Raw genomic sequence first — 12,567 nt, 5'->3', positions numbered from 1 at the left:
TATTTATAAGACTCGTATATTTGCCTGTTGAAAAAGCCAATATTACAGGCAAAATAATCACTGACTTCTTTATATTCTATAAAAAGATATATATTATAAAAGATATTCTTTTTACGATAAAAAGAAAACTACTGAAGGTCGTAGGTTCTACCCAGTTGCCTGCCTTCTATGATATAATACAAGAAGAGGCACAAGTTGCTTGACATTTCAATGTTTCGGTGCGACGTAAAACAGAACAAATGAATCGACAACACAGATGGAAATGATAATAAAGTAAAGGGGAGAAAATGAAAAATATAATAGACACATATCGTGACGAACAGACATTACATTTTACATTGTATTCTTTACATGGCATCTCTTCTTTAAAAAGGTAGATCAAGACTTTTACATAGTTCAAAGTACATCATTATTTTGAAATATTTTCAGTGTAAGATTTTCTTCATAGCAATTAAAATATATGCTTTACATAAAATTGATTTAATATGATTTATTTAATATCCGATATTGAGCCTCAAAGTTTGTAAAGTTAATCCAGTAGATGGCATATACGAGAAACGGACAATAAAAAGTCATACGTAACATTCCTAAATTACAAAGATCCCGTCTCATGATATATAACGTAGTGACTTAGTGACCGTACAACATATGTGTTTTGACTCGTGTGTAATGTGCAGAGTCGGTTATGTGAAATATATTGTGTATTTAGTTGGAAATAACGCAGTTCCTGATCCAGGATGAAAAGTGCCTTAGGTAGGTATTTTAACTTATTGACCATTTAAATCAATATAAACTGTCACTGATATAAGCTTAACTACTAGACATAATCACAAATAATTTAGTTAAACGCATGTTTGTATTTTACCTCTTCTTGTGAATACAAGTAATTCAATCCTGTCGGTTAACTGTTCCGTTTGATTAACGAGACTGATATTCCCACACATATTTTTAACTACAAATATACAAAGTTACAAGATAGGTCATCTGTCTAAATATAGAATGATAAACAAAAAATAGAGAATGATCAACAGACGTCATCTCCGCGATATTGTCAACTTGCATTCGTAATACTTGCACTGTTGATAATGAATTTATGTATTTTTGTTTACTAATAAACATAGGATAAAGTAGAGTCAATGAAGTTTAAATGGTATCATAACTTAAGATTTGTAATAGACTTTTATATTATTGAAAAGGCTTTTTAAGAAATGACTATTGAATACGTGCTACAGAGGGTTAGGATGGTTCCCAAATCATTACCTCTCATTGACCCAAGTCTTATTTTTTGCTTGGCTGCATTTCATGCCCGACTGATGGCGACCTTTAAAAGTCTTCACATTACTTGAATGTACTCAATGAAAAAGATAATAGCTCATCCCTTTATTTCTCTTAAAGTATGGAGTGGGGTGTAAAGAGTGTTACGCATTTAAAACTTTCTGTCATAAACAGACTTAATGAAACTGACTCTGTTGATATTTTGCTTGGTTGCATTATATGTTTCTCAAGTATATTTTTGTAAATATGGCTAGTAGTCTGTTCGTTCGTGAACGTAAACAGTAAATTAAAAGAAAACTAAAAAAACTTCTCACTCCTCCGCCGGTATTTTGGCAAAACCTTGCATATATTAGAAACTAATTTTATTTTATTCAGTTTACGACCTCAACCAAATTTTAAAATGTTACAAAATGATAAACATAAATGTCTACAACTTACAATTTAAATGCATGGAGACCAACCAACCCCCAAATATTGCAAGAAGTAGAATGTAAGTCTTGGTATTTGGCAAATTTTGAGGACTATGATATAACTCTCATTGTTGGACAACTGGTGTTTTCCAAATAGACGCGCCACGGAATAAATGGATTATTTTACATTTCCATGGTGGAAATGGTACATTGCACAGCGTTGTGAAAAAAAAAACAGAACAAAAAAAAACAAAAAAAAACAGGTAACTACATACAAATTGATAGTGCTATATAAAAAGCCTAATAATGCCTTTAATGTCTAAACATTTTATTAAATTGATGTACCATAGCCAGTATACACAGTATTTAATGTAATAAGTTGAGTTTAGCTATAGTGATAGATGGTCATTTATCAGTGTTTTCAAAACTGTATTGTAAAGAGACTGCAGATGATATTTTATACATTAATTCTGGGAGGAACTAATTTCTCCACCCGCTACCTTCTAGCCTAGCTGTATTAAAAGTATTATCAGAATGATTTTCATAAAGTTCATGTTGGTGAAAAAAGTAGGTCACTATGTTATTGTGGGTCGCTCTAATGCCATGCAAAGCAATTTTAATTGAATTCTGGCGGCCACGAAGAACATTTTGATAAAACATTAACAAGCAATAAGCAATGCAAGAGTGATGTATGAAATATATGACACCAAGTTTGAATACTAGTATCACGATGAAAAATGCAACTAAACGTTTTAACTGATTTCAACATCTTTGTTCTATTTATTTTGACTTTACAGTCGCTAAAATGCATCCAGACAGAGAATTGCAAATCAGTAAGCAGGATCAGAGCAGATGCAAAGACGATACGACGCAAAAAAAGCTCCTTTTGACCTTTTTCTATATCTTTCAAGTACACGGTTTGTATATTATATTTTTCAAATATACTTACGATTTTCTTTTGCATTGAAGTGACTGTAGATGTTCAGTTTGTATTTGGCTGCTGTTATCAATGTTTTATATGGTTCTGCTGTTAGCTTTATTGAGATTCATGTTTTAATGTACCGATTTAGATTCAAAATTGAGGGTTTGGCTCGCAACCCTAAAGTTATGCCGTTTAATCTAATATTAGTTTGATAGCATTTCTACTTTTTGCTGCAGTTGTAAGGATTGATAATTAAAAAACGAGAAAACAATCCTGTAGACAAGTGACAGTAAGCACCCTCGCATATCGAGCACGAAATGGATATGTTGGCTTTTTCTCATGAAATAGAAAACGTTTGCTTTAATTTATTAATTGTGAAATTAATTTACCTTTTTCATGCAAATTGAATAAAGTGCGTTTCAGAATTGTAAGCTTCAAAACAGTAATTTGTACTGCACCCGAGTAGTAAACCTTCCATTTTTCTGTTTAATAGCTCACGGGGAATGACAATATAACATCAACTGCCGTATGATCCTATACCAAGAGCTAGTTCTTATATCAGTCTGAAATTTAAACAAACGTGTTCTTGGTACACTAATTTGTTATAACTTACCGAAGAAGCCAAACGATTGACAAGAACCTCGAACGTGGTGAAATGTGGAATAAAGAAAACAGGTATTTCGCACTTTGTACAGAATACAATTTATGTTATTATAAAAAGACTGGGACAATTAAGGGAACACTCACAATAAACATAATGTGGTGCCCAATTAACGTTCACACCTATCACCTAAATACATGATATAAAACAAACGAAAGAAAATTCCTGCGTCACATGCTTACTACAGTTTATTTCATTTTTTCTACATACATGTGTACATTCAATTTCACTAAAATAGAATACAGCTGAAGCCGGTACTAGGAGACGAACTAGGTGTTGCACATTTCATTATCTCTACTGAATGAATTCGATCAAATTAAGTCTACTATTGCTGTGATGCATTCTATGCTTCTTGAGCATTTGGTGTAAAAGTTCTCATCCTGCTTTTTAAACAACAAAAGATTACTTACAGCCTATAGCTTTATGGCAGATGCAGTGAGATTTGTGATTTAATAAGTACTTTGAAAAGAAAGATAAATCCTCAGGTCGTACACATTTATGTAATCGGTATGGTATATGGAGTTGTGTACCTTTCATGGCGTATGCTATTTGGTTAGTTTAAATAAAATGTACTGTTTTGAATAGAATACCAACTGGACTAAAACAATTATATTTCATTTCTATTGATAAATATATGTTGAAATACTATTATACTTGTTAAATACCTATGGAGCTTGCAAATAATACGGGAAAACCGAAGGTTTTTCCGTCTATAGATAATGTGTACGTGTGTAAATGTCAAAGTAAACCTATATACCGTTCGACTTGGGAATATGTTCTATACCTTCACCGTTTTTTTTTTTTGTTGTTGTTGTTTCTATCCATAATTCCCGGAACTGCTGCCGCGGTATTCGCAGTGAATAATTTTCAGGACGACATTCGATAAAATAAAGTTGCTTATGAACAATCATAAGCAGACCTATCGGCGCCGCATTAGCGTTACAGATATGTGAAAAAGAAAACAAATTATTCTTATTCTATCGTATTCTAACGAGTTGAAAATTCGCGGTATTAATGGAATCGGTGTTATTCGGGTTTCTTCATTGTTGATTCAAGCGGCCCGCTTATTGTTTCCAATATTGAATAATACATTGTAATGTAGTACTGCTTGAATGACAAAATCTCGCCAGTTTATTTTTCTTTAATGTAGAAAAATCAGTAATTACAAAAATATCAATGTAAAACAATTCCAGATACGCTGCCGTAACAAAATCTATTTATATACATTTTTATCACCGTTTTTAGACACAGTTCCCCGTGGTCTAATGGTTAGCGTACATGGTTCACGAGGTCGGAAATTCGAATCCTGCTGGAAGCTTTGTTTTTTTGTTGTTGTTTTTTTTTATTTGTTTTTGGTTTTGTTTTTTGTTTCCATTTCATTTTTTGTTTTGCTTTTGGTCCCGTTTTACCTTTTTATTTATATCTATCGCAAATCTTACAAGCATTTTGAGCAGAAATCATTCATGTGCTTAGTTAACCAATGTTCTGCCTGTAAATTTTGAACAACTGTTTTGGGGTTCAAATTCAAAGGCATGCTTTTCTTCCTTCACTTCCACAGTCTTTCACGTACATAGCGACTGTTTTCTCAAAAAAAAATCAATTAATTTATAGCGCTCAATTTACACTTGGAAAAATATGTCGGCTATTAACTTGAGAGGCCCAAAATTCGATCCGTATAAAGCTAAGAAATTTCCTTTAATTACATTTAAAAAGGCCCTAGACTGTTAGGAGTTTGCTAACTAAATTGGAATTCTTGAATTTCGACCAACAGTTCTTAGAATGAATTTGAAATAAGTTTTTTACATGTAAATGGTTGTTTGTCATTCTCCCATACAAGAGCTTTACCATAGCTAATTAGCTGGACGAAAATTTTTCTTAAAGAGTGTCATTTGACATTAATAACATTTAAAAGAATTGCAATAGTCTGTGTTTAGTATAACATAATTATGTTAGTTCCGGTATCTATACTACAAAAGTTTATTAGAAGAACATGAAATAACTACATTAAAAATTTAAATGACTATTTCCACTAAATTCACCCGAAAAGAGAAAATTTTCTAGGTAACTGGTTTCTATGATCATAAATAACATGATTAACCGTATAGCGGAAATATTTTAGTTATAATGAATTCTCCTAATCTTTGTGCTGTAGTAGACGTACTACATTTTGCCAAGCTGAGTTTTAATTTTAATGTAGTCTAAGAATCATAACAAACTGATATTACATTCAGGATTTATGGATTATCATTAATGCAAACAGCTGTGTTAATAACTTAATAGAACATTTAACTTCATAAAAAGAATCCGTAATACCAGGTGTTTTCATTAATTTACAATAACACAACATCTTAATTTTTTTTATAGGGCACTGATGTTGATTTATCAAGAGAACTCTGTCATTCAGACTACACCTAATAGGCTAATTTCTTATTGGTTTCCTATTAATTTTGATGTCCATCTTCTCTTCATAATGATAAGTTTAAAAAAAATATCTAAGTTTGCTATGAAGCATGAATAGTGTCATGTCTGACTTGATGTTGCACCAACATCATCGCAATGCACTGATGCCATGAGGTTGAGCATGATGTTACGCAGGATTAATGTGTATTTAAAAAAATCTACCTGTTACACATGAACTGAAAAGAAACTTTGCATTCCCGGATTCAGAAATTTGTATAAGAGAAACAAATTTACAGCAAAAGGCATGATCGTTGAGGTGAATAACACAGAGTGTAGGTTTGTACCAAAGGGGGTATACTGGACAGTTTTAGATATTAATATTTATGTAAATACCTCTTGTGCATTTTGGGAGTTGATTCTGAGCGCCCGAACATCCCTATTTTCTTTAACTCATGACCACTATTTTCCATCGTCAGTCTCTTGACACATTTAAAGAATTATTAGCTCTCGTACATTTAAACCAAACATTTTAAAACATCTGCCTTTGTTCATACACTGCGAAAAAAGAGTTAATATACGGGAGTGTACGGGATCCCGTATATTACCCGTATACGGGAAGAAATACGGGAAAACTAAAATACGGGCGTGTACGGGCTTGTATATCTAAAAGTCCGTATACTAATAAAAAACGGATTTCCGTATACTATGAAATACGGAATTCTTAGTATACGATACCCCGTATATTATTGAAATACGGGAAATTCTAAAAAGGGTTATTCTGGTCGTATACAACACCGTATATTCCCGTATATGTCTGGTGTACGGGAATACATAAATCCGTATATTACGAAAATACGGGACGTATATTTCCCGTATATGTTTCATATACAACCCCGTATATTTCCCGTATATTCTGGATATACGGGATATGGATAGTTTGTATATTTCGAAAATACAGGGATTAAATTTCCCGTATATTCTTCGTATACAACTCCGTATATTTCCCGTATATGCCGGAAATACGGGATTTAAATAACTTGTATATTTCGCAAATACGGCAGGTATATGTCCCGTATATGCTTGGTGTACAACTCCGTATATTTCCCGTATATGCCAGAAATACGGGATTTAAATAATTTGAATATCTTAAAAATACGGGACTTATATTTTCCGTATATTCTTTGTATACAACTCCGTATATTTCCCGTATATTCTGGATATACGGGATATGTATAGTTTGTATATTTTGAAAATACAGGGATTAATTTTCCCGTATATTCTTCGTATACAACACCGTATATTTCCCGTATATGCCGGAAATACGGGATTTAAATAATTTGTATATTTCGAAATACGGGACGTATATGTCCGTATATGCTTGGTATACAACTCCGTAATTTTTCCCCGTATATCCCGGGAAAATTTCGGGGTTTAAATAATTTATATATTTCAAAATACGGGATGCAATCATTATGTGTAGTGAAAATTATATTCTCCGGCCATTTCAAAGGTCAAACGTTTTGCATGTTTTAGAACTTGTACGTGTATGTAGAATGAATGCCAATATTGAAAGAAAGAAATGTTTAATACTAATATGACATGAACTGAAAAAAGCAGTCACGGACCAAAACAGGTATAAATTTAAAATCAAACATGAATGAATCCATCATTTCATCTAGCGCGTTCCCGATTTATTTTAACATTTAATCTAAATAGCCGATTGAGAAAAGAAAAGGATTAATCAATCCATCCCTATTTATTTGTAGTGATAAATACATCCGTGGATCATCGCCATTATAAAAATCTAATGCAAGCATAAATTAACTCTTTTTCTGCACATTTCCAACGCTTGTGCATACAATGCAAATATTTATAGAAAAAAGAGGAACCAATCCATTTATATTTTGTACTGAAAACTGAAAGACATGTATTGATACTTTACTTATGAAATCAATTCTAATATTTTTACAGACGAAAAACAATCGATATAATGTGTCTGCGTCCAAAGATTCGAACAAACGCCTTTCGTTCGATTTAATACAGTATCGTCTGCTACCGACCGAGTAGGTCGTTTTTTGTGTTTTTGTTGGGATTAACGTTGCGCTGACACACTTATTGGTTCTTTAGCGACTTTCCTGTTTTCTTGGTGGAGGAATACCCCAGGTGCCCTAACGTGCATTATTTTATCGTGACGTGCGAGCACGTGCTTAATGTCTTCCTCACATGGAGAATTTTAACACTCTGAGTGAGGCTTGAACCCGCATCGGTGACGGGCAATTGGTTGAAGTCATCGATCTAAACCACTCGACCACGGAAACCCACTCCAGGTGGGTCGAATCTTTAAACCAATATGTAGATAACATAGCATTTTTGTAATAAAGAAAGCACATAATCTACCGAAGTCATTCAGTTTAATATAATTCAAAGAGCTATAAAATATGTATTTTATACCTTTTTGTTCAATGTTCACTTTCAACTGTTACTTAATTATAAATCATTAAGCGAAAAATATTTTCATAACCGTTGACTTTTGTTTCGAAGTAATTCAGCAGATGTTCTATGCATAGTACGGTGGCATAGCGAGGACATGGGAAAATATTTTATTTTTTCTGTGCGCACGTTTTAGTTTACCACGTGCGTATGTGGTAATTCACACGTGCGCGGGTGATAACTATCACGTGCGCAAGTGACAGCACGTTATACTACCATGTCCCCATGTGATAACTAACACGTGCGCAGTGTTAGCTGATCAATGAAAAAGCGTGAAAGATGTGCAATTTTTCTAAATGGATGTCTTTCATAAGGAAGTGTTATTCTAGTTAGCTGTAATTTACGAAGTAAGTGTTTCTTGTTTTTGAAAAAAGACTGATATCTCGATTAGTTTCGTTGGTAATATTTCACGTTCGCACGTGTCAGCTAACAACTGCGAACGTGATAGCTATCACATGCGAACGTGTTAGCTAAGATAGTTATTACGTGCGCACGTGTTAATCAAGACATTCGCACGTGGTATCTAACATGTGCGAATGTGGTGCTAACACGTGTGCACGTGATAAATAAAATGTTTCCTATGTCCCCTCTATTCAACTTTTAGTTTTACACTGCGCAGACTATTTTATTTCTCGTGGATGTGGGTCCTTTAGTATTGACCTAGCACATGTGAATATTTCGTATATTTCCATAAATTCATTTTCAATGTCCAAAACATAAATAGCGATACAAATATTACATATATAATTCTTAGTTGATATTATACTATTGCATGTGCAGGTAGCTGGGCGGCAAAGCGTTTAGCTGCCAATATCAGGGTAGTGGGTTCGAGTTTTGGCCATACCTTTTCCCCTAAATTTATTTGCAAACTTTCACTTATTTGTCAAACGCACCGTGATATTTATGGTCCATTTATTAAAAGTTATCATATTCACCAGTTGTAAAAAAGTCAATTATTTAAAATATTCTAGACAAAAAGAAGATACATTACCAGTCACAAGCGTACTAACAATAATACTTTAAGAGAAAAAAAAAATTATAAAGATAAAAACAGGTAATGATAACATCACATTACTTTACTTTAAAGCAATGATAACCGTGGTAACTTTGGATGGCGTGACACTGATTGACTGTATAAAATACAAATATTGCTTAAAATTAACGAAAACGCTCGAAAAATATTGGCAAAGATTAATGAGTGTCTTTCATTAAATCAAATGATATAAGCATTTACACTGATTTACCCATCTCCACGAAAATGAACTGTACATATAATTTCTGCCGAACAGTTTTGCTGCAACATTAATTGATAATAATTGTACGCATATTAACTAAATCAGATAGATAGCCCATGTACCCTAAGCCTGGTAATCCAGTCTGACAATTTCTAACATTTTTCTACCCGCAAATTGACAATATCAGAAACTCGATGAATGACAATTAACACAAATTAATGCATAGATATTAGGTATCCAATCAGTTGGGAACACGCTTCGTCACGCTTTGCGCGTTCATATCTCGAAGCGATAACATCTGGCTCAAGTGACCGCACGCGATAATCAGTATATTGCATATTTCAGAGGGAAAGGAAGTCACGAGTAAGTACTTATTTGATTTATATGTTTTAATTTTTAATTTTTTTGTGACAAACCAGACCATGAATTATATTTCAATTAATCGGAAACATGGGTTGCTTTTTATTGCTTTAACAAATTCAGAAGCGTCAAAAAGGTCAGTTTAATTTTGTAATCTTAATATAAAAAAAGAAATTCAGAATAGCGTTAAATAGTTCATTCATTCATTCTTTCATTCATTCATTCGATTGATCATTTCTTCACAACTAATCATTTAACTATTATTTCATTCATTCTTTCATCCGATAGTCTACAAGGATGTCAGTCACCAAATGTTGATGTTGCAAGTGTTTGAAATAAAAAAAAAAATATCGTGCAAAAATCATTTGATGAATACCATTGGGGTTAAACGAGATTAAAGTTGAAAGGACAAAAACAACTCCAGATAGAAGTTTTATTTCGTAGAAGCTAGGTAGCCGAGAATGAATAAGGCGGCACGCACGTTCATTCATTCGATTAAAACTGGAATCTCGGAAAAGCATTAATAAAGTTAATAATTACAATCTTTTATTTTTAGAAAATGGGTACCGGTAATCTGACAAAATAACGCTTTTTTCTAGATGACACTTTTGCAAAAATTACAACATCTCTTGTCTCTGTCTAGAGAGAAAATGTTTTTCTCTGCGAAAATATCAGTGTCAGTATGAAGAAATTAATACTATTACAGATTATTTTATCTCTACAGACTTTGTAAGTCTATGTAAGCGGTTGTGATGCGTATTTTTTTTTCAAAGTATTATATAAAAAAAGGCTGGTAATAATAAAAATTTATATTATGTAGAATTTGATTATTAATCTGAAAGTTATAAGAATTTTATAGTGACCTAAAATACATACTTTAGATCTTTTGCATTACCAATTTTTAGTAACATCTTTAAAAGCGATAAAGCGGGAGAACAAATAATCCAATTTGTCGATTTCCGTACAAAGTGTTGTTGTTGTAACACGGGGGTGGGGGTAGGGTGAATCGATAACTAATAGCTTTGGTCATTATAATTTTTTATCTGACGCATTTACAGGCAAACGGTTTACTAACGATGTACTTGAATGAAGTTTAAATTAATATTAAAGTGAAATGCGGAACAAGTCGAATATGTATATAATACTTTATTTATTGTCAAATAAAAGTAATATTTAGTAATATGAATATGGTATCTAACATATTTAAAATCGTTACATATTATACATCTAAACAAACATTTACTTTCAGGACCATACATGTACAAACAATAAGTAATTGCTCAGCTTAGTCTGTTATTTTAAATCGATTTTCAACGGACCATTTTGACATTTTAACAAATTAAAGTTGACGATATTTCCGATTGACTGGTATTTTTCCAGTTCTCTGTTTTACTCCATTTTACAGCTGTAAATCTTCAAATATGACCACAAACGTCTTTTTTTTTTTCAGCAGGGCACAAAATGATGTACTTAATGGTTAACCATAAAACCATAAAATTTAAAGTACCTATCACTTGTAGTAAGTGGGTTAACATATTTTTATGACCCAGCTTGAAACAACACTGACCGGATATTTCTTATCCCCATGCAATATTGTAATCAACAATGAAATTAAAGGGTGATTAAACATTTGACACAATTAAATTATCATATTTTTGGTGTAACTGTATGCAATCTTGGGGTTAAAATAAATTTAAGAAATAACGCAATGTTTAAACGAATACTAAAAAAAAAGGCACTGGCCTCCAGATCGTCGACAAGAACAGAAAAAAAAATAATGAGCCGTGCCATGAGAAAAACCAACATAGTCTTAGTTTTCGACCAGCATGGATTGAGACCAACCTGCGCATCCGCGCAGTCTGCTCAGCTTCCATGCTGTTCGCTAACAGTTTTTCTAATTCCAATAGGCTTTGAAAGCGAACAGCATGGATCCTGACCAGACTGCACGGATGCGCAGGCTGGTCTCGATCCATGCTAATCGCAAACCCACTATGTTGGTTTTCTCATGGCACGGCATTATATTTTTTTTAGATATATGGATATTAATGGTGTATAATTATACTACGTATTCTGACAGACTATAATGTTGCGGAAACACATGAGAATTAGATGTTTTAACTAATTTTTACGATAAAAATTGTATATTTAACGCGCATTAACCACTAAACCCTCCCTTGCGTTATAATTGGTAACGACAGTGGAAAACTTCTTTATTGCCGCTGCGGTCAGGGTTCGTTTCCCGGCGCGACCCATGATCTTTTTTTCTATATATGACATTTTCTTATAGTTTATAGAAACGAAAATTCCTACTTTAAGTTCATAATATGACAACTTCAGCTTAAAAGGTATCCTTGATGAACTGATATTGTGCTTTTTAAACGAACCTCTTTCAATATTTTACTCGTAGATGTTATTTGTAGAAATTTATCGTCAAGCATATCCTGTGCATTTTAGGAATATTGATTAAGGAATATTAAGCCCGTTTGCCTGGGGTCTATATATTTCGAAAAAAAAAAAAACTTTGAGAACAATAAACATCTTGCGGGAAGGTCTATCTTTGCATGTCTACCGTTTTACTGTTTTCTAGCAGGCCTGTTCACGTGCACGAATGACATCGCTCGTGCAAAACCAATCATTCTGAAAACAAAGTGGTCAAATTTTTTAGGAATGAAATCGAGTATGTCTGTAAATTCGATCTTCAAACATTCAATCAAACTAGTACCATTTCTTTCATTTTTACCACAGATTAGACATGTATACACTGTTACATAATTATTATCGAATATTCGGCAACTCTAATATGAAAATAATGTA

General features: G+C 32.9%; 1 long non-coding RNA gene across 1 annotated transcript; it reads left to right on the top strand.

The window, feature by feature from the left end:
• Positions 1–642: 642 nt before the first annotated feature.
• On the top strand, positions 643–3,282 carry LOC128551941 (uncharacterized). The gene is made up of 3 exons (XR_008368924.1): positions 643–753; positions 2,483–2,602; positions 3,101–3,282. It is a non-coding gene; the product is annotated as an uncharacterized LOC128551941 (long non-coding RNA).
• The last annotated feature ends 9,285 nt before the right edge of the window (positions 3,283–12,567 follow it).

This window comes from Mercenaria mercenaria, unplaced genomic scaffold (assembly GCF_021730395.1).
Source record: "Mercenaria mercenaria strain notata unplaced genomic scaffold, MADL_Memer_1 contig_1850, whole genome shotgun sequence".
NCBI classification, from domain to species: Eukaryota; Metazoa; Mollusca; class Bivalvia; order Venerida; family Veneridae; genus Mercenaria; species Mercenaria mercenaria.
The sequence above is the reverse complement of the archived record's forward strand: the minus strand, read 5'-3'. Positions and strand labels throughout refer to the sequence as shown.